A 24659-nucleotide genomic window follows, 5' to 3' on the forward strand; every position below is an offset into this window, starting at 1 on the left:
GCGAAGGTGTGATCGTACAACTCCTCGTGTTTTGTCTATGTTTCTGGGAAAAACTATGATATTATACATTTTGAAAACAAAGTTGTAATGATTTTTAATGGTTTGAAATGTTTTGAAAAGTTTAAATTAGTTTGAATTTTTAGGTGTTACAAGTTGGTATCAGAGCCTTGGGTTGAGTGAATTGGAGGAACATGCGTGTAAATCCAGTCTCAAATCAGTGAAAGGCTTTCAAAATGATTTCTAAAATGGTTTTAAAGATAAGTAAATGAGGACGCAGGATGTACGATCAGTTGGAACTAGTAAGTAGCCCCAATATACCATACAACTATTTGGTTATGTGATATGTTAGAACATCATGCTAGTACTAGGCTAGGAATCTTCAGGGATTGCATGAGAAAATTTCCTGATTATATGATGCCAGGTAGCCTAGGGTTTTCCTTATATGAAATTGATATCATTACCATACTTGTTTAGTGTATGTATCACGACTATACATAATTAAGATCATATAGCCTGAGAATGTTCGATTTAGCCTTATGTTATGTTCTTGTTTGATTGGGAGCTTAGGGTAGGATTGGATATTTGAAAGTCCATAGGGTCCAACATTATGGATGACTAGCATACACTAGTGCTACTGGGTTGGTGGAAGTTTCATGAATGAGTGAGTTGTGGGGGACCAGTACGTCAGTCGTGAGGCGGTTAGATTCCCTCTAGGAGTGAGGCTTGAGTGTTCTCTTTGTTATGTATGTTTTAGGGTGTTGTGGTAATACTTGAGACAAATATGGGTAGGTGTGGAAGGTAGTATGGGCGCGTACTACTAAAAGCACAAGACCCATACGCATATCAGGGAAGTCAGAACCCCTAGGGATTCGCCGAGGATTGGTTCCCAGGTATTTATGCGGATTGTCTGATATCTTCCTGTTATGTTTCAAAAAGGAAGTTACCAGGCGTTTTACGTCGGGGTCCGGATCAGGATTAGCACAGGGTGATCGGGAGGCCCTAGTGGCACCTGAGGGCCAATGTTGACAGAGGACCGGGTCAGGGAGATCATCCGCGAGGAGGTGGTCGAGATTGTCCGAGGTCAAATTCCGGAGTTGTTCACGACTATTAAGTCCGCTATGATGGAGTATTTTGAAGACAGATATGCAGCCCTCGCTGAGACAGCTACCGCTGCAGCCACCGTGGCTGTAACAGTGGCAAGAGGGGGAGCGGGGCGAGTTTTTTAGCACAGGGACTTCGACAACACGAAGCACCCTACTTTTGATGGGATGAAAGATCCCATCAAGCCTATGAGGTGGATCTCGGATGTAGACGGGTGTTTCTTCACCTACTCGTGTCCTACTGACTAGAAGCTCAGGTGTGCTCTGAACCTGCTAAGGTCCGGGGCCAAGGACTGGTGGAGACTTGCGACTGGGTCGTACACTAATGACCAAAGAGCTGCTGTTACTTGGGAGCGGTTCAGAGACATGTTTCGCGCCCATTACATTCCGCGGGTCGAACGGGAGCAGTTAGCACAAGAGTTTTTAGGTTTGAGACAGGATGGTGATTCGGTGACGGAGATCACCCATATGTTCACTGAGAAGGAGATGGTTTGCCTGGAGTTTGCTTCCATGCAGGCTCAGATAACTCGCTATCTGAGCATGCTCAAGACTGACATCTGTGAGTTTGTGTCTACCCAGCGATGTGATACACTTCTAGAGTTGTAGGAGGCCACTAGGTGGTGTGAGTTGGAGATTGAGCTGCAGTCGAGGGAGCAGCGGCAGGCCCTGACACAGTCGCAGTCGGCGCCAAAGCGGTTCAAGACCGTTGATACGAGGACTGGGGGACAGCCAGGCCGCACTTGTGGGAAGTGCGGGAAGGCTCATTCAAAGATGTGCCAGACAGGGAGTGGGTGCCTCTGATGTAGCAAGGAGGTCCATTTGGCCACGGATTCCAGGCAGCCAACTCCAACTTCCGGAGTCGGGCTTTGTTATCATTGTGAGCAGGTGGGCCATATGAAGGCACAATGTCCGCTACTAGCCGCCAAGCCGGTGCTGGCTCCAACACCAACTACATTGAGGATCACAGATGGGAGACCAATCAGGGCAGAGCCTCCGAAGGCTCAGGGTCGTGCCTTCCAGCTTACAGCCGAGGGGTCCAGGGCAACACCGGATGTGGTCACTGGTATGTTTCTATCCTTACTCCCATTTATTATATCTATTGTATGCTTATATGTTATACTTGTGATTATGTACGTTCCTAGTGAACTCTTTGCCTGCTTTCGTTTTATTTGACTCGGGGGACAGTCAGTCCTTCGTATCTCAGTTATTTAGTAGGGAGTTCAGCGTGCCAGTAGGCGGGTTGGAGTGTCCGTTGCGAGTATCTATCACCAGGGAACACAAGACTTTTGCTTCTGCGGTCTATCAAGCGTTTGATTTGGATATTTTCGGGGTGTCCTTTCCGATAGATTTGATTCCTATCCCCATGGGGGAGGTGTGTGTGATTGTAGGCATGAATTGGCTTAGTCGGTTCGGCGCTATGATTGATTGAAAGGGTCAGCGTGTGGTAGTTCGAACCCCAAGTGGGGGATAACTGATTGTATACGGTGAGGGCACCAGAGTGGGATCAGGGTTTTGTTTAGGTACCAGGGCTCGGCAGTACATTCATCACGGGTGTGCGGGTTATCTAGTGTATGTGGTAGATACACGGGTGAGAGATCAGACATCAGTTTCAGAGGATCCGGTAGTTAGAGAGTTTGAAGATGTGTTCCCGAAGGAATTACCCGGAGTACCTCCGGTGAGGCAGGTCGAGTTCAGGATCGACCCGGTGCTAGGTGCGGCCCCTATCGGTAAGGTGTCGTACCAATTGGCGCCACCAGAGATGTAGGAGCTATCGTCACAACTACAGGTACATCTGGGCAAGCAGTTCATTCGACCTAGCAGTTCTCCATGGGGAGCACCAATTCTTTTTGTCCAGAAGTATGACGGTTCGCACTGGATGTGCATTGATTACCGGGACTTGAATAGGTTAACGATGAAGAACCGTTACCCACTCCTGAGGATAGACGATCTCTTCGATCAGTGGCAGGGTGCATCTTGGTTTTCCAAGATAGACTTGAGATCTGGGTATGATCAGGTCAGGGTCAGAGAGGAGGACGTGGAGAAGACCGCGTTTCGAACTCGTTATGGACATTAAGAGTTCTTGGTGATGCCGTTTGGGCTAACCAACGCGCCAGCAGTGTTCATGGACCTGATGAATCCGTTTTGTAGAATTATGCTTCATCACTCGGTCATAGTGTTTATAGATGATATCTTGGTGTATTCCAAGACCTGAGAGCAGCATGAGGAGCATCTACGGGAGTTGTTGGGAGTTTTGAGACGAGAACGATTGTACACCAAGTTCTCAATGTTTGAGTTTTGGCTACGAGAGGCCTAGTTCCTCGGACATCTCGTTAACCAGGAGGGGATTTTGGTCGATCCGGCCAAAATCGAGACGGTTATGCCGTGGGAGGTTCCGAAATCTCCCTCAGACATCAGGAGCCTTTTGGGATTGGCAGGGTACTACTGGAGATTCATACATGACTTCTCCAAGATTTTGGTACCCCTCACTCATTTGACGATGAAGGGGGTGGAATTTCGATGGGGCCCTGAGCAGCAGAGGGCATTTGAGACCCTCCAACAGTGGTTGTGTGAGACCCCAGTCTTGACACTCCCGGAGGGAGTTGAGGATTTTGTGTGTGTTCTGTGATGCATCCATCGCAGGGTTATGGGTGGTCCTCATGCAGAGAGGACGAGTGATATCTTATGCGTTGCGGCAATTGTAGCCGCATGAGAGGAGATAACCTACGCATGACTTGGAGCTGGGGGCGGTGGTGTTCGCCCTCAAGATATGGAGACATTACCTTTATGGGGTCCGCTGTACCATTTACACGGATCACAAGAGTTTGAGACACATCATGGATCAACCAAACTAGAACATGAGGTAGCGTAGGTGGTTGGACGTAGTCAACGACTACGACTGCGAGATCCTTTACCATCCTGGTAAATCAAATGTGGTTGCGGATGCTTTAAGCCGCAAGTCAGCTGGGTCTTCCATCCCATCGGTATGTATGAGGATAGCAGTGGACTCTCCGCTTGTGAGTTTGATCAGAGATGCCCAGGTTGAGGGTATGCGATCGGAGAACTGGATGCTGGAGAGGATCAAGGGTGAGAATACCTAGTTTGAGCAGGATAGTCGGGGATTATTGACCCGATGCGGTCGGGTTTGAGTACCGATGTCTGGTGGGGTTAGGCAGACGGTTATGGAGGAGGCTCATAAGTCTCATTTCTCTATTCACCCGGGGGCCACTAAGATGTACCGGGATTTGAGTTTTAGTTATTGGTGGCCATGCATGAAGTGATAAATCACTTGGTACGTCAAGAGGTGCTTGACCTGTAGGATGGTCAAGGCCGAGCATCAGAGGCTGCATGGCAAGCTGCAGCGTATGAAGATCCCCATGTGGAAATGGGAACATATCACGATGGATTTTATTACCAAATTGCCATGGACGGAGAAGGGGTTTGATGCTATATGGATCATCGTGGATCGATTGACCTAGGGTGCCCATTTCTTGGCCATACGGGAGAGCTCATCGGCCGAGAAATTGGTCGACGTGTATGCCTGCGAGATTGTGTCTCGCCATGGGGTTCCTGTTTCCATTGTATCTGATCGGGATGTCAGGTTTACCTCCCATTTATGACAGAAGTTTCACGAAGAGTTGGGCACATAGTTGCACTTCAGCACAACATTCTATCCACAGACTGATGGTCAGAGTGAGCGGACCATTCTGTCACACCCCAAAACCGGAACGACGGAAACGTTCTGGGTGGATGAATTCATGTCAAGTATCACAACATATGCAGTATAGTAATCAGAGTACAACAACCATTGCATTAATAGTAATAATTTTACATAGGTTACATCTCATAGAAACATCAAAGTAATACAGAGAATAATACAAATGCAACTGGGTTCTAGGCTAACTTCGCAAAGCTCCCGGGATGTACCTGTCTATCGATGACCTGAGAATACAAGTTATTTTGAAAGCGAGTATCAGCACTTTATAATGCTGGTGAGTCCATAAGTATTTAGTGTCATTTGTATAAATACGCATTTTTATTCAAAATAACTTTATGAAAGATAGTAATCTAGAATCTACGGTGTATTAGCGTTCTTTCCAGAAAATCCTATGTTTTTTAAATTAAAGAAGTCTTCTACCAAAACCCGCCAGATTTATGTTTCAAGGAGTAATTTTCTCCAAAATAGTATCATTACCAAAATACGGAATTGAATTTAAAAGAATAATGAGAAAATCACAAGTGAAAATACTACAGGAAAATAACATATACCTCAACAGTAATACTGCTGACGAAAGCAAAAGAAATCATAGACTCCAGGAGAGTATCGAATGAATGACACGCCTGGCTCAGTCTAACAAAAGGAAGAACAAACTCCAGACAGTATCGGATGAACGATATAGCTAGCAAAGTCTAAAAAAAGAAAATACAGACTCCAGAAAATATCGAGGGAACGATACAGCTAGCAAAGTCTAAAACAAGGGTGAATGTGAACTCGTATGTAACCATGCTAAACGAAAATAGAGTATCCGATGACCCTCCAGGTCACGCGTAGAGGTAGTGGCATTATGTCACCCATGGGCCTTACCGGCGCGGACTGTAGCTAGTAGTCTGGGTGTGGGAGTGTCAGTCCCATATAGATCTATACACATGTTGTTCGCTCTCCTTCCCGGAGACTCTTGTTACACGGCGATGGTGCTATGAGGCATCGTAGAGGGAAATAGTGTGTCACATTCTAAAGTAAAAGAGAGAGAGAGAGATAGAGAGAGAGATAGAGAGAGATATATATAGAGAGAGATAGAGAGAGAGAAAAATAAAGTCTCCTAACTATTCCTATAATAGTTACTAGGGTTCCAAAAACATGAATAATCGAAGGATGCCTGTACTACTCAAGGCGATGAATTGGATGAGAGAGAGAACTTTTATATCCATATATGCATACATGATATATAATTAATGTTTAAACGACCTTCGGACGGATACCCGATACCCACCAGACCACATCCCAACGAGGAAAAGGAAATAGGGCAAACTAACCTTCCTAAGTCCTATAAACATTATTTATATAACTATATAAATATAGGCATGCATTTAACGAAATAAAAGCATAGAAGAAAACTTTGGTAAAACCTTTGGAAAATCTGTACATTTAAGAAATTTACGACTTGATGTCATTTTGTAAAACAAGCTTTGAAAACCTTTGAAAATCCTTTGAAAAACCTTTCATAAACAACTTTTCCTTGAAGCCCATTAACATTTCCTAACCAAAAACACACATTCATAGCTAGCTCAACAAGACCTCAAACAAAACAAGCCAAAACAATAGCCCAAACTCAAAATGACACTGCAAGGCCCAATAAGGCCCAAATCCATCATGGACCTATCCCAAGAAGGCCCAATATCTAATTGGCCTGAAATGCTGAATGGTCAATCCTAGTCAACTCCTGGTCTAAGGTCCAAAGCCCAAAAAGTCAACAAAACAAGAAGGGTCAACCAGGCCAAGTACGCCTTGCATACTCAGCTGGTACGCCCGGTGTAACATCCCAACCGTCACGTATTACTATCACTCCATTTAAATTTAAAGTTTCAAAGTCTACTCGACGAGTTGATGTTGTGACTCGTCGAGTAGCAGCGGGCCGGGACACGTCAATTATTGAGTGACTCGTCGAGTCGGCATGGGGTACTCGACAAGTAGGAGTTGGCAGTGGAAACCCTAATTTTCAGGGTTTTTGCACCATATATATTGGACCATTAGTGCCTCTCACTGTCCTCTATCACCCCTTGAGACCCAAAACCCTAACTAACATGAGTGAGAGCTTGGAGAGTGTTTTGGATCTTTAGGAAGTGACTTTTGGGAAGGAAATTTGTAGATCAAGAGGCTACCATGAAGACTTCTGTGTGGATCTAGATTCTACTTTAGTGTAGGCACGTTTTGGAGGTAACTAGTTGTTACCTTCACCTCTTTTTCTTCTAGAATCATTCATATGTGGAAACTAGGGCTTTCTTTAGTTATTCAAGAAGGGATTTTTTGTATGGGAGCTAGATCTGAAGTTGAAACTTTAGATATGAACCTCTATTGAGTCCTAAGTCCATAAAGTTTCCAGCGCTTGCAAGGATGAGACTCTCCTAAGGTTTCAAGCTCCATTAGAAGCTTAGATTGGTCATTTAGAGCCTTTAGGGCCTTGCATGTGCGTAAAGTTTGCAACTTTACGTGATAAACATGCCTTAGAAGCTTGGATCTGTAATCTGGAACCTTGGCACGACATAAAAAGTGTCTGCATGGATAAAGGTCTGCAGGAATTGGCGAGGTGCATAGTCAACTCGGCGAGTCATATGACGATGGCCATGAACTCACCGAGTTGATGAACAAACTCGACGAGTACGTTGAAGATTGCCTTGAACTCGGCGAGTCGTTCGAAGACCTGGCGAGTCAGCTAGGGTTTCTCCCAAATTCTTGGACATCTATGAACTCGGCGAGTTAAAGGGGAACCCGACGAGCCAATCAAGGATTTCATGACTTCTCGAGTTCAGGAAGGACTCGACGAGTCGATCAACTACACTCGACGAGCTGAGTCAACATGGAATGTTGACTTTTGACTGTGGACTTTGACTTTGACCAAGAGTTGACCAGTTGACTTCTGAGGGTATTCTGGTAATTTGGAGATTTATGAAAAGGGTTTTATGGTAACTATAGGTGGTGGAGTTCGTGTTGGCGATCCGGGAGTTGAGCTTTCTAGTTTCAGACGTCAGTTGCGAGGTGAGTTTTCCTAACAATACTCAAGGTAATAAGGCACCAAGGCCAGCCCTTTGGATTGTTATATGGTTATGTGGTCCTAGTATGATTTGTTAGATTGGTATCCTAGAGGGTAGGATAATATTTTATGATGTGTGGTATGATCCGTTAGATCAAGTATTGTCTATGGACTTATAGGTGATTAGTTGTTATATGTGCACATATGTGTTTAGCGGTTGAGGCTTATCTGCTCTGTGCGAAGGCCAATAGACCTGGGCATTCCAACCTGTAGGTTGTGGGCCGTGAGTATTCGATCTCGAGGATGATTGGACTCATAGTGTGTGGGAATTCCAGCCTGTTGGTTGTGGGCCTGGGGTATTCCATCCCGAGGATGATTGGACCCATAATGTGTTGGCACTCCAACCGGATGGTTGAGGGCCTGGGGTATTCCAACCTGATGGTTGACTGGACCCATAGTATGTCGTTTATGATTATATGTGTATGGATGTGGGTATGGGTATTTTCGGGGAACTCACTAAGCTCTCGGGCTTACAGTTTCAGTTTATTGTTTCAGGTACATCAGGGGATCGCAGCAACGCGAAGGCGTGATCGTACAACTCCTCATGCTTTGTCTATGTTTCTGGGAAAAACTCTGATATTATACATTGTGAAAACAAAGTTGTAATGATTTTTAATAGTTTGAAATGCTTAGAAAAGTTTAAATTTGTTTGAGAACATGCGTGTAAATCCAGTCTCAAATCAGGGAAAGGCTTTCAAAATGATTTCTAAAATGGTTTTCAAGATAAGTAAATGAGGACGCAGGATGTACGATCAGTCGGAACTAGTAAGTAGCCCCAATATACCATACAACTATTTGGTTATGTGATATGTTAGAGCATCATGGTAGTACTAGGCTACGAATCTTCAGGGATTGCATGATAAAATTGCCTGATTATATGATGCCAGGTAGCCTAGGGTTTTCCTTATATGAAATTGACATCATTATTGTAGTTGCTTAGTGTATGCATCACGACTGTACACAATTATAGCCTGAGAACGTTTGATTTAGCCTTATGTTCTGTTCTTGTTTGATTGGGAGCTTTGGGTAGGATTGGATATTCAAAAGTCCATCGGGTCCAACGTTATGGATGACTAGCATACACTAGTGTTGCTGGGTTGGTGGAAGTTTCATGAATGAGTGAGTTGTGGGGGACCAGTACGTCAGTCGTGAGGCGGTTAGCTTCCCTCTAGAACTGAGTATTGAGTGTTCTCTTTGTTATGTATGTTGTTAGGGTGCTGTGGTGATACTTGAGACAAATATGGGTAGGTGTGGAAGGTAGTATGGGTGCGTACTACTAAAAGCACAGGACCCATACGCGTAGCAAGGAAGTCACAACCCCTAGGGATTAGGCGAGAGTTGGTTCCCAGGTATTTATGCGGATTGTCTGATATCTTCCTGTTATGTTTCAAAATGGAAGTTACAAGGCGTTTTACGTCGGCGTCTGGATCAGGATCAGGATCAGGACTAGGTGATCAGGAGGCCCCAGTGGCACCTGAGGGCCAATGTTGACAGAGGACTGGGTCAGGGAGATCATCCGCGAGGAGGTGGTCGAGATTTTTCGGGGTCAAATTTCGGAGTTGTTCGGGACTATTAAGTCCGCTATGATGGAGTATTTTGAAGACAGATATACAACCCTCGCTGAGACAGCTGCCGCTGCAGCCACCACGGCTGTAACAGTGGCAAAAGGGGAGCGGGGTGAGTTTTTCAGCATAGGGACTTCGACAACACGAAGAACCCTACTTTTGATGGGATGCATGATCCCATGAAGGCTATGAGGTGGATCTCGGATGTGGAGGGGTGTTTCTTCACTTGCTCGTGTCCTACTGACCAGAAGCTTAGGTGTGCTCTGAACTTACTAAGGTCCGAGGCCAAGGACTGGTGGAGACTTGCAATCGGGTCGTACACTGATGACCAGAGAGCTGTTGTTACTTGGGAGCAGTTCAGAGACATGTTCCGCACCCGTTACATTCCTTGGGTCGAACGGGAGCGATTAGCACAGGAGTTTACGGGTTTGAGACAGGATTGGGAGTCGATGATGGATATCACCCGTATGTTCACTGAGAAGGCAATGTTTTGCCTTGAGTTTGCTTCCATGCAGGCTCATATGTCCCGATATCTAAGCATGCTCAAGACTGACATCTGTCAGTTTGTGTCTACCCAGCGATGTGATACACTTCCGGAGCTATAGGAGGCCGTTAGGCAACGTGAGTTGGAGATTGAGCTGCAGTCAAAGGAGTAGCGTCTGGCCCCGACACAGTCGCAGCCGGCGCCAAAGAGGTCCAAGACCGCTGATACGAGGACTGGGGGTCAGCCTGGCCGCACTTGTCGGAAGTTCGGGAAGGCTTATTCAAAGATGTGCCAGACAGGGAGTGGGTGCCACCGATGTGTCAAGGAGGTCCATTTGGCCATGGATTGCAGGCAGCCAACTCCACTTTCCCGAGTCAGGCTTTGCTATCATTGTGAGCAGGTGGGCCATATACAGGCCCAGTGTCCTCTACTAGCTGCCAAGTCGGCGCAGGCTCCATCGCCAACTAGATTGAGGATCACGGATGGGAGACCAATTAGGGCAGAGCTTCCGAAGGCTCAGGGTCGTTCCTTCCAACTTACAGCCGAGGAGGCCAGGGAAACACCGAATGTGGTTGCTGGTATGTTTCTATCCTTACTCCCATTGCTTATATCTGTTGTATGCTTATCTGTTATACTTGTGATTATGTACGTTCCTAGTGAACTCTTTGCCTGCTTTGGTTTTATTTGACTCGGGGGACAGTCAGTCCTTCATATCTCAGTTATTTAGTAGGGAGTCCAGCGTGCCAGTAGGCGAGTTAGAGTGTCCGTTCGAGTATCTATCGCCAACGAACACAAGATTTTTGCATCTACGGTCTATCGAGGGTGTGATTTGGAGATTTCCGGGGTGTCCTTTCCGATAGATTTGATTCCTATCCCCATGGGGGAGGTGTGTGTGAATGTAGGCATGGATTGGCTTAGTCGGTTCGGCGCTATGATTGATTGCGAGGGTCAGCGTGTGGTAGTTAGAATCCCAAGTGAGGGAGAACTGATTGGATATGGTGAGGGGACCAGAGTGGGATCAGGGTTTTGTTCAGCTACCAGGGCTCGACAGTACATTCATCACGGGTGTGCGGGTTATCTAGTGTATGTGGTAGATACACGGGTGAGAGATCAGACATCAGTTTCAGAGGATCTGGTAGTTAGAGAGTTTGCAGATATGTTCCCGAAGGAAATACCCGTCGTACCTCCAGAGAGTCAAGTTGAGTTCAGGATCGACCTGGTGCTAGGTGCGACCCCTATCGGTAAGGCGTCGTACCAATTGGAGCCACTAGAGATGTAGGAGCTGTCGTCACAGCTACATGAACTGCTGGGCAAGCAGTTCATTCGACCTAGCAGTTCTCCATGGGGAGCACCAATTCCTTTTGTCCAGAAGAAGAACGGTTCGCACTGGATGTGCATTGATTACCGCGAGTTGAATAAGTTAACGGTGAAGAACCATTACCCACTCCCGAGGATAGACGATCTCTTCGATCAGTTACAGGGTGCATCTTGGTTTTCCAAGATAGACTTGAGATCTGGGTATCATCAGGTCAGGGTCAAAGAGGAGGACGTGGAGAAGACCGCGTTTCAAACTCGTTACGGACATTACGAGTTCATGGTGATGCCATTTGGCCTAAGCAGCGCACCAGCAGTGTTCATGGACCTGATGAATCGGGTCTGTAGAATTATGCTCGATCGCTCGGTCATAGTGTTTATAAATGATATCTTGGTGTATTCCAAGACCTGAGAGCAACATGAGGAGCATCTATGGGAGTTGTTGGGAGTTTGGAGACGAGAATGGTTGTACACCAAGTTCTCAAAGTATGCATTTTGGCTACGAGATGTCCAGTTCCTCAGACATCTCGTTAACAAGGAGGGTATTTTGGTCGATCCGGCCTCCAAGATTTTGGTACCCCTCACTTGTTTGACGACGAAGGGGGTGGATTTCCGGTGGGGCCCTGAGCAGTAGAGGGCATTTGAGACCCTCCGACAGTGGTTGTGCGAGGCCCCAATCTTGACACTCCCGGAGGGAGTTGAGGATTTTGTGGTGTTTTGTGATGCATCCATCACAGGGTTAGGGGCGGTCCTCATGCAGAGAGGACGAGTGATAACTTATGTGTTGCGGCAATTGTAGCCGCATGAGAGGAGATAACCTACGCATGACTTGGAGCTGGGGCGGTGGTGTTCGCCCTCAAGATATGGAGACATTACCTTTATGGGGTCCGTTGTACCATTTACACGGATCACAAGAGTCTGAGACACATCATGGATAAACCAAACCAGAACATTAGGTAGCACAGGTGGTTGGACGTAGTCAAGGACTACGACTGTGAGATCCTTTACCATCCTGGTAAATCAAATGTGGTTGCAGATGCTTTGAGCAGCAAGTCAGCTGGGTCTTCCACCCCATCGGTATGTATGAGGATAGTAGTGGACTCTCCGCTTGTGAGTTTGATCAGAGATGCCCAGGTTGAGGGTATGCGATCGGAGAACTGGAAGCTGGTGAGGATCAAGGGTGAGAATACCTAGTTTGAGCAGGATAGTCGGGGATTATTGACCCGATGCGGTCGGGTTTGGGTACCGATGTCTGGTGGGGTTAGGCAGACGGTTATGGAGGAGGCTCAGAAGTCTCATTTCTCTATTCACTCAGGGGCCACTAAGATGTATCGGGATTTGAGTTTGAGTTATTGGTGGCCATGCATGAAGTGATAAATCGCTTGGTACGTCAAGAGGTGCTTCACCTGTAGGATGGTTAAGGCCGAGCATCAGAGGCCGCATGGCAAGCTGCAGCCTATGGAGATCCCCATGTGGAAATGGGAACATATCACGATGGATTTTATTCCCAAATTGCCGAGGACGGCGAAGGGTTTTGATGCTATATGGGTCATCGTGGATCGATTGACCAAGAGTGCCCATTTCTTGGCCGTACGGGAGAGCTCACCGGCCGAGAAAATTGGCCGACGTGTATGTCTGCGAGATCGTGTCTCGCCATGGGGTTCCTGTTTCCAATGTCTTTGATCGGGATGTCAGATTTACCTCCCATTTCTGGCAGAAGTTTCACGTCGATTTGGGCACACAGTTGCACTTCAGCACAACATTCCATCCGCAAACTGATGGTCAGATTGAGAAGACCATGCTGTCACATCCCAAAACCGGAAACGTTCTGGGGTGGATGAATTCAAGTCAAGTATCACAACATATGCAGTATAGTAATCAGAGTACAACAAACATTGCATTAATAGTAATAATTTTACATAGGTTACATCTCATAGCAACATCAAAGTAATACAGAGAATAATACAGATGCAACTCGGTTCTAGGCTGACCTCGCAAAGCTCCCGGGATGTACCTGTCTATCGATGACCTGAGAATACAAGTTATTTTGAAAGCGAGTATCAGCATTTTATAATACTGGTGAGCCCATAAGTATTTAGTGTGATTTGTATAAATACGCATTTTTATCCAAAATAACTTTATGAAAGATAGTAATCTAGAATCTACGGCGTATTAGCCTTCTTTCCACAAAATCCTATATTTTTTAAATAAAAGAAGTCTTCTACCAAGACCCGAAAGATTTATGTTTTAAGGAGTAATTTTCTCCAAAATACTATCGTTACCAAAATACAGAATTGACTTTAAAAGAATAATGAGAAAATCACAAGTGTAAATACTAGGGGAAAATAACATATACCTCAGCAGTAATGCTGCTAACTAAAGCAAAAGAAAACATAGACTCCAGGAGAGTATCGAATGAATGACATGCCTGGCTCAGTCTAACAAAAGGAAGAACAAACTCCAGACAGTATCGGATGAACGATACAGCTAGCAAAGTCTAAAACAAGAAAATACAGACGCCAGACAGTATCAAGTGAACGATACAGCTAGCAAAGTCTAAAACAAGGGTGAATGTGAACTCGTATGTAACCATGCTGATGGACAATAGAGTATCCGATGATCCTACAGGTCACGCGTAGAGGTAGTGGCATTATGTCACCCATGGGCCTTACCGGCGCGGGCTTTAGCTAGTAGTCTGGGTGTGGGAGTGTCAGTCCCGTATAGATCTATACACATGTTGTTCTCTCTCCTTCCCAGAGACTCTTGTTACACGGCGATGGTGCTAGGAGGCGTCGTAGAGGGAAATAGTGTGTCACATTCTAAAGTAAAAGAGAGAGAGAGAGAGAGAGAGATATAGAGATATAGAGAGAGAGATAGAGTCTCCTAACTATTCCTATAATAGTTACTAGGGTTCCAGAAACATGAATAATGGAAGGATGTCTGTACTATTCAAGGCGATGAATGGGTTGAGAGAGAGAGAGAGAGCTTTTATATCCATATATGTATACATGATATATAATTAATGTTTAAACGACCTTCGGACGGATACCTGATACCCACCGGACCACATCCCAACGAGGAAAAGGAAATAGGGCAAACTAACCTTCCTAAGTCCTATAAACATTATTTATATAACTATACAAATATAGGCATGCATTTAACGAAATAAAAGCATCGAAGAAAACTTTGGTAAAACCTTTGGAATATCTTTACACTTAAGAATTTTACAACTTGATGTCATTTTGTAAAACAAGCTTTGAAAACCGTTGAAAATCCTTTGAAAAACCTTTCATAAACAGCTTTGAAAATGTTATTTATATATATATATATATATAAAAACAGTTTCAGTGAAGAAAACCTTTAATAAGAAATTACGACTGGATGTCTCTTTAGTAAACAAACTTTGAAAAACTTTGGATAACCTTTAATAATCTAAAAAAAAGGATATTCATACTTTAACAAGATTCGAAAACAGGATTTGCAAAGCTTCAGCTGGATAAAATAGTTTAACATTAAAAAATCTATTTTGCTATACAGTTATTAATCAAATGTGATTTATCTAATAACTGTACAGTTCAAATTGTATTCCCCCCTATAACATATGATAACGAGTAGACCGGATGGAAGTGTCGGTTGAGTGCTTGGTGTCAAGTGAAGACTTGAACACACTTAATGACCTAGTAACATATGAAGACATATGTTTACATATAATTAGTGATTATAACACTAATTAAACATGTGTAAATATCCTAGTGTGTAGAAAACACTTTGGTCAAGTGCTAGGAGGCTATTGGGTTACAATAAGGGAGTGTATGGCCTAGTTAGGGAGTTTACTCTTGAAGTGTAAACTATTAGAGGAGATTTCGGCCCAATGACCATATCCCCATGAGTTTACAACCGTAAACTCATGGGTGGTGTGTTTTTAGATGTTTAAAGGTCTTACATTGCACACGGGAAGGTTCTAGGGTTGATTCAACGCCTTAGGAAGTGATCGGGACTTGAAATGACCTTGGAAATAGTGTTTGCTGATCTTGAAGGACACTTGGGGAGTTTACTGCCGTAAAAACATGGGTTTATGGCCGTAAACTCATGCTTGGTCCAAACTTGCATGATTTAAGGCCTCAAATGAAAGAATACAAGGTTCTAGGTATTAATCCAAGCCATATGGGGAACTTAAGGCGCCATTTGACTTCCTTAAGGGAGTTTACGGCCTATGAAGGAGGGTTTACGGTCCAAGAATGTTCTTGGGCCGTAAACTCATGTTTACTCCCCAAACGAAAAGTTTTTGGTGTTCCAAACTCGTACATGCAAGTCCCTAAGTCATAGCTAAGCACTAGGAGTGATTTAGGAGGGTTTTGGGGCTTCAAAACCCTATTTATGGGTGTTTGCAGTCCAAGAGTGTTCTTGGGCCGTAAACACATGATTTTGAGGCTTTTGGATGATTTAAACACGAATTTGCATGCATACCAAGTTAAACAATAAGCCAGGGAGGATTACTTGCGATTTTGCAGCTCGAAAGGGGAGTTTTTGGATCAAAACCGACTTGTAGAGAGAGAGAGAGAGAGAGTAGAGAGAGAGAGTCGGAAAGGTGTAAATGAGGTTCACTCACCCTTATATAGGGTGATTTTACTTTCCTGGAGTTTACCGCCCGGAGTTTACCTCCTGAGTTTACCGCCCGAAGTTTACCGTCTTATGAGGTTTATGGGATGATTTTCGGTGTTAGGGATTTAGTGGTTATTTTCTAAGACTTGATCGTTAAGTATGAAAAGCTCGAAATACTAAAATGGATTTTAAATTTGCTAAAGGATGGAGGAAATGAATTTGACTTCCAAATGAAGTGTTTGACTATAGAAATTATATATATGAAATATTCGGGTTGTCACATCATCCCCCCGTTAGAGGGAATTTCGTCCCGAAATCACAGTTTAGGCAAGGATGTAGGCGTGAACAATCGGGTAGAGAGATGAGGGTACTTCCTATTCGGTTGGTCCTCACGCTCATAAGTGAACTCCAGCCTTCGCTTGACGTTCCAGCAAACCTTCACTTACGGGATGCGAATTTCGTTTCGTTCACTTGATTGCTCGGTTCGCGATTCCTACAGGTTCCTCTACGAAATTAGGGTCCCTAATGATTTCTATCAAGACAAGTGGGATTCAGAGAGTTGCGTCGGGCAAGCACTTTTTAAGTGTAGGACGTGGATTGATTTGGGGCGAAACTTATGGAATTCCGAAAGTAGTCGTGGTCTCACGAGGGTTGGACCAATTTTTGTGAACAACCTCGGATGGTCCTAAGCTCTCAGAAAGATAGAGCTTTTCAGTACTTAGAGCATAATGCACTTCTATGGCGAGATCATCACTGGCGTGATCGCCATTTTCAAGTTTCCAGATGTCCTTTCATACTGGGGTGTAGTTCTTCGGGTTGGTTCTTAGAAGAGTCGAATTATTCATGGATTTGTGTTTCCTGCTGATTGGCTTTCAGTGGTTTTCTGGATTATCGGATGAATTGGATGTCTACTGGTATCTATTTGCTGCAGGGCGTCTATCTCAACATAGTGCAAAATGAACCTACACTTTTGATTCTTGAGATGTTTCTAATGGAAATTCTCAGGATCGGTGAGATAGGGTTTTACTAGATGATTTTTTAGCAAGTTTTTAAACTTCTCATTATCATCTAGTTGACGCTTTCACAATATTATTCCTTACAGGAAGGAATCATGCTCTTACTTGCTTTGCTGTTTCATGAATAGCAATCTCTGCTCAGGGCTAACTCAGTCCTTAGAGATTTTCTGAAGTGTTCGACTATATCGCGAGGTGGTTCTACTATTTCTATGTGAGATAGTATCCTTGGAACACCTAATAGTCCAATGAATATCTAAGACAACCCCTATTCTCTAAGGTGTCGGTTTATTCCAGTTGCAGAAAGCGCGTGCTCTTGTATAACTCATTGACTAACACCTAGACTGGTGTCGAGTCTATAATCTCTTCGGGATCTGGGTTATAAGGCTTAACGCAACCTACTTTCGTACTTTATTCAAGTATTCTTGGTTGTGTAGGTTATCCTGTGGTTCTTGGCATTCTAGTATTCACTTCGGAGAATGCAGTCTATCGTCTATAGGGCAACAGTGACTTCTTCCATGTGAGGAGGCAGAGTGTCCTAGGCACTACTCGTCAGTAGCGGGGTGGAAGAAGCGCTTGAGTAGTGCGAGTATCTTTTGCAACTACTCTCCTGGTGTTTCGGAGCTTTCTCGATCTAGATCAAATCTAGAGAGTATAGGGTTCTGTTACCTGGAACTTCTAATTTCCTCATCCACTCTTCTCAGAGTTTAACCTTTCATCACTTCCAGGTTCCTGGGATCTCCGTTGAGACGCTTAATTCGTGGGATTAAGCGTGGATGGATGGTAGTAGTCAATGTCCTTGACTCTTACGTCTTGAGTTACTTTTTCCAACTGAGGGTGTTAGCTACTATGTTGGCTTAACCGGGATGACAACAAATTTCGGATTTGTGGTCATTTTAGTAGCTCAACCCGCAGTGGTTTTCTTGACTCTAGTTCCTATTCTATGGGATAGGATGAAGGGTCGTATTATACGGTTCGTGGTGGAGCTCATACTCGGTTTAATCAATAATACTCGGTGTATGCAAGTTGTATATAATCGAGATCGGCGGGATGTTCAGTTGTGCGGCCCCACCCCAGACCCACATCCCAACGAGGAACATGGAGTAGGGAGGAAGAACACATCTTAAATCTTTTTGATCTAAATTATATACCACTCTTATGCATATACTCAGTTAGTAATAATTAATCCCATGAGTTCTTTCTCTTGATTCATGAACCTGATTGTGAGGTGGTAAGGGTCTTTCTGGGGAATCTATGGAGTAGTTTCGGGTGGTTATCGCCTTCTGGAATACCTACAATGTCTTTCTCTTTGGTTTCTATCTGTCTAAGAAGGGGTTAGTTAAGAGCGCACGATACCCTTCCCATGGGTATTTCAGAAGGATTTTAGATAAGACAGACGACTGACAGATCGCATTAGGTTTTATTATTAAGTTCGGAAGAACTTTTATTTGCCGAAATGGCTACGGTGAAATTTCTTTTTACACAAAACTAGGAATTTACACAAGGTTACACTAAGTCGAACCATGATTGATAGAGGCGTCGAAGTTGGCATACATCGACATGACATAGAATGAGGGTTGATAGGGTCGTGTGCTGAACGGGCACACAAGTTCTTGGCGTCTCGGGTTTCGTCCCGTATATCACTATCGCGGATACTTGGACTGATAAAGTCGACGCGGAACTATAGCGGGTCCTGAGGTTTCGGAATAATTTACTTTTCATGAATGGATTTCTCACAAGGCCTTTCTATAATCTCCTAACGTACACTAGTCATGTATAGTTAAGGTGGGAAGGACTGTTGACTGAGCGACTCCGCCCTAAATCCACAACCAAACGAGGAACAGGAAATAAGGCAGCATCACTCACTCGAGGTCTATCCATCTAAATTATACATGGCTTTAACGTATATGTCGAGCCATTATAACTTTACCTGATGAACCTTTTAATTTAAAAACAGTGCTGCGACTTTCTCCTTATCGGGAGAGTAATTACAATCAGAATTAGTTATTTCATGTTTTCGGTTAGTTATTTAGGATTGATAGACATACTAAAATTTCTACCGGCTTCCTTGATGCGTCTCCCTAGGCATTAGGGTTATACCCCTCCTGTGCCCTTGTCGTTTCCCTCAGTTAGGCAGTCCTTCTTGAAGTGTCCAATCTCACCACATAGGTGGCATACTAGACTGGTCGCCACATTGGTGGTTGATGTAATGAATTTAACCGGGGTTCTACAGAAGCGGGCGACATGCCCCTTCATGTTGCACCTAACACAAAAGGGTCCTCGACAGATACCATGATGATGGTAGCTACACTTGCTGTACCGGGGGAGGTTTCCTAGGTATGGTCTTCTTGAAGTTGGGACAGAAAGGTTGGCAGGTGTACTGACTTCTTCAGCTTGTTGCCCTCCGGAAGGTCCTTGAGTCGAGGTACTCCCTTCGTCGTTCTTGAACTTTCTCTTCAATGGATTTGTTTGGGGTTCATGGGTGGTTGGATACACAGGTGTTGGTTTCTACTGTCCATTGCTAGGATCGGAAACTTCGATAGGGCTCCTGTAACATTGGCGTTGTTGGCATTCAGTTGAGCCATGATAGCTGCTACGACTGTCGAGACTGCAGCTTGGAACGTAGCTTCATCGAATAGGAGAGTCGGTTTCTTATCAGCGGATTGGTTACGTTTCTTCAGAGGCATGGTTTTTCTTACACGTTTCTAGGCGTATCTATCCTTACTCTAATAGGCATAAATTTTTCCCGCGCTTTGGATATTTGTTATCTGAGTGTCGACCTACATCCCTATGATGTAGTCTGGGTATCAAGGTAGGAGTAAGAGTATCGAAAAGCCATAAGATGGTAGTCGTTCCTACTAAGTTATCTTTATACTGGAGAGATTCACTCTCCGACTTTGGAAAGATCTGAGGACATTTCAGAACGAAGACTGTGGAAAGAAAGGCTCATGGAGACTTATGGCTAAACACTCTAAATCGAGGTTTTGGGATCTGATCTAATCGTATTACTTGCGACGGGAAAAGGCGATTTACCTAAAACATAGTGTGAGTACTGTAATCACTAACTCACTAAATTGTATTATTTTATGGTTGTATTAGCGCGACAATAACGAGGAAAAGACACTTCTCGAGTTCCATGCACTGGCTCCCTCTGTCTACCTCTTATCCTTAACTGTGACCGGCGTTGGTTTTCTTCAGGTAATTACCTAGGGTTCTCTTCTCATGTAGACATATTGAATTTCTACTCTGTCTTACTTCCGATTCTGACTCTGGGTGTCATCACTTCATGATGGATGACTGGAAATCTCGGAAGTTCAGGCGAATTTCCCACCGATGTCCCTAAAAGGTATAGGCACTTGGTGGTTTCAATAGTCTCGTCCTAGTTCATTTATTTCCGAAATTGAAATCTTCTCAATGAACTTCTTCTGGGTCTAAATCATCTTTTCTGTCAAACACTAAAGTGGATAAGGTTTTCTACAGGGTTCGTGCGAGAATGGAAATGTCTAAAGAATCCTAAGAGATTATTAAAACATTTCACTAGGTGATCCATATTGAGTCCTGCTACAATTACATAGCGTACACAAATCATATATAACTTAGATCTGATAGGCCTTCGAATATGTGATACTACTCTATATCCACATCCAAACAAGGAAAAGGAAGTAGAGTGAAACAACACATTCCTATTCTATGGGATCCTTATTATATATAACCTTGGAAGTATACCCTCTGTAATCATAGGTATATCAATAAGGATCTTTTTAGTTTTTCACACAAGGTTATCTATGGATTCTAAAATACCCCTATGGTATTTTAATTACTTGATTGACTCTTAACTTCTGAATATGATTCTAGGATTAATGTGAGTCTTTTAGTATTCCAAAACACTCTCATAGAATTTTAAACTTTATGTTTGGCTCTAGAATTCGTATTTGGTAAGTTTCAGATTCGTTGCAACACCACCATCACTCCCAAGCACACGTTGGTTGCATCTCGAATAAATGAAGTTGATCAGGTTACATTTATTCCAGCTTACGATTACATAACTGCCCGGGTTTGACGGTAATGGTCAACATCCAAAGACTTTTATTTTGTTCTTCTTGTGATACTTTTGTTCGAGTGTTAAGATTCTGGATGTTCTTATACTTTGGTAAAATATGGTTATATTTTAAAGTATAACTCTTGGTCAGAGTGTTTTATCCCTATGTATTTATAGGTTGTATATCTTTTATGAATTTATATACTGAGCTTACTATAAACAATGCTCTGAAACCAATCTGTCACACCCCAAAAACCGGAATGGCGAAAACGTTTTGGGGTGCATGACGTCATGTCTAGTATCACAACATATGCAGTTTAGTAATCAGAGTACAACAGCCATTGCATTAATAGTAATAATTTTACATAGGTTACATCTCATAGCAACATCAAAGTAACACAGAGAATAATACAGATGCAACTCAGTTCTAGGCTGACTTCGCAAAGCTCCCGGGATGTACTTTTCTATCAATGACCTGAGAATACAAGTTATTTTGAAAGCGAGTATCAGGATTTTATAATGCTGGTGAGTCCATAAGTATTTAGTGTCGTTTGTATAAATACGCATTTTTATTCAAAATAACTTTATGAAAGATAATAATCTAGAATCTACGGTGTATTAGCTTTCTTTCCAGAAAATCCTATATTTTCTAAATAAAACAAGTCTTCTACCAAGACCCGACAGATTTATGTTTTAAGGTGTAATTTTCCTCAAAATACTATCATTACCAAAATACAGAATTGACTTTAAAAGAATAATGAGAAAATCACAAGTGAAAATACTAGGGGAAAATAACATATACCTCAAAAGTAATATTGTTGACTAAAGAAAAAGAAATCAAAGACTCCAGGAGAGTATCGAAAGAATGATACGCCTGGCTCAGTCTAACAAGAGGAAGAATAGACTCCAGACAGTATCGGGTGAACAATACAGCTAGCAAAGTCTAAACCAAGAAAATACAGACTCCAAACAGTATCGAGTGAATGATACAGCTAGAAAAGTCTAAAACAAGGGTGAATGTGAACTCGTATATAACCATGCTGATCGACAATAGAGTATCTGATGACCCTCCAGGTCACGTGTAGAGGTAGTGGTAATATGTCACCCATGGGGCTTACCGGTGCGGACTATAGCTAGTAGTTTGCATGTGGGAGTGTCAGTCCCGTATAGATCTATACACATGTTGTTCGCTCTCCTTCCCGGAGACTCTGGTTACACGGCGATGACGCTATGAGGCATCGTAGAGGGAAATAGTGTGTCACATTCTAAAGTAAAAGATAAATATATATATATATATATATATATATATATATATATATATATATATATATATATATATATAGAGAGAGAGAGAGAGAGAGAGAGAGATAAAGAGAGAGATAGATTCTCCTAACTAATCCTATAATAGTTACTAGGGTTCCAGAAACATGTATAATGGATGGATCCCAATACTACTCAAGTCCCTAACTCATAGCTAAGCACTAGGAGTGAGTTGGGAGGGTTTTGGGGCTTCAAAACCCCACTTATGGGTGTTTGCGGTCCAAGAGTTTTCTTGGGCCATAAAAACATGATTTTGAGGCTTTTGGATGATTTAAACATGAATTTGCATGCATACCAAGTTAAACAATAAGCAAGGGAGGATTACTTACGATTTTGGAGCTTGGAAGGGGAGTTTTTGGATCAAAATCGATTTGTAGAGAGAGAGAGAAAGAGTAGATAGAGAGTGGGAAAGGTGTAAATGAGGTTCAGTCAACCTTATATAGGGTGAGTTTACTGCCCTGGAGTTTACCGGCCGAGTTTACCGCCCAGAGTTTACCGACTTATGAGGTTTATGGGATGATTTTTGGTGTTAGGGCTTTAGTGGTTATTTTCTAAGACTTGATCATTAAGTGTGAAAAGCTCGAAATACTAAATTGGATTTTAAATTTGCTAAAGGATGGTGGAAATGAATTTGACTTCCAAATGAAGTGTTTGACTGTAGATATTATATATATGAAATATTCGGGTTGTCACACATTCATACCCTCAAGGATATGTTGGGATTCCCACCTACCGCTTGCAGAGTTCGCCTACAACAATAGCTATCATTCCAGAATTGGCGCCCCACCATTCGAGCTATTGTACGGACAGAGATGTCGCACCCCGGTATGTTGGGGTGAGGTTGGTCATAGGGTGATGGGTTGGATGGAGGTGGTTTTGCAGACTACCGAGAAGATTCAGCAGGTTAGACAGCGGCTGCAGACCTCTCAGAGTCGATAGAAAAGTTACGCTGACCGATGCCGATATGAGTTAGAGTTTCAGGTCGGCGATATGGTACTCCTGAAGGTCTCGCCCTGGAAGGGTGTGATCTGCTTCAGAAAGAGGGGAAAATTGGGTCATTGCTATATTGGGCCGTTCAGGATCATTTCCAGCGTTGGCAAGGTGGCTTACAGGTTAGAGCTGCTGGAGGAGCTTAGTCGGATCCACAGTACTTTCCACGTTTCGCAATTGCGGAAGTGCATTGTGGACCTGGAGGCAGTGGTGCCATTGAATGACATTCATGAAGATGAGCGCCTGAATTATATTGAAAATTCGATTGATACTTTGGAAAGGAAAGTGAATGTCCTGCGCAACAAACATGTTCCATTGGTGAAGATACAATGGGAGCATCAGAGGGGATTCGAGTGGACATGGGAGTTGGAGGCTGAGATGCAAGAGTATTACCCAGAGTTATTTGTTGCAATAGACTTCGACGACGAAGTCTAAGTCAAGTGGGGGAGAATTGTAACATCCCAACCGCAGGTATTATTATTACTCCATTTAAATTTCATGTTTTAAAATCTACTCGACGATTTGACGCTATGACTCGTCGAGTAGAACTGGGCCGATACACGTCAATTGTTGAGTGACTCGCCGAGTCAGCATGGGGGACTCGACGAGTAGGAGCTGACAGTGGAAACCCTAATTTTTAGGGTTTTTGCACCCTATATATTGGATCATTAGCGCCTCCTACTGTCCTCTATCACCCCTTGAGACCTAAAAACCCTAATTTCTGTGAGTGAGAGCTTGGAGAGTGTTTTGGAGCTTTAGGAAGTGACTTTTGGGAAGAAAATTTGTAGATCAAGAGGCTAGCATCAAGACTTCTGTGTGGATCAAGATTCTACTTTAGTTTGGGCACGTTTTGGAGGTAACCAGTTGTTACCTTAACCTGTTTTTCTTCTAGAATCATTCATATGTGGAAACTAGGGCTTTCTTTTGTTATTCATGAAGGGATTTGTGGTATGGGAGCTAGATCTGAAGTTGAAACTTCAGATCTGTACCACTTTTGAGTGCTAAGTCCATAAAGTTTCCAGATCTTGCAAGGATGAGACTCTCCTAAGGTGTAAAGCTCCATTAGAAGCTTAGATTGGTCATTTAGAGCCTTTAGGGCCTTGCACGTGCGTAGAGTTTGCAACTTTACCTGATAAACATGCCTTAGAAGCTTGGATCTCTAATCTGGAAGCTTGGAATGGCTTAAAAAGTTTCTACATGGATGTAGCTCTGCAAGGACTCGGCGAGTTGCATAGTCAACTCGGCGAGTCATATGACGATGGTCATGAACTCGCCGAGTTGATGAACAAACTCAACGAGTCCGTTGAAGATGTCCTTTACTCGGCGACTCGTTCGAAGACTCGGCGAGTCGGATAGGGTTTCTACCAAATTCTTGGACACATATGAACTTGGCGGGTTAAGGGGGAACTCGACGAGCCAATCAAGG

This window comes from Lactuca sativa, chromosome 8 (assembly GCF_002870075.4).
Source record: "Lactuca sativa cultivar Salinas chromosome 8, Lsat_Salinas_v11, whole genome shotgun sequence".
NCBI lineage: Eukaryota > Viridiplantae > Streptophyta > Magnoliopsida > Asterales > Asteraceae > Lactuca > Lactuca sativa.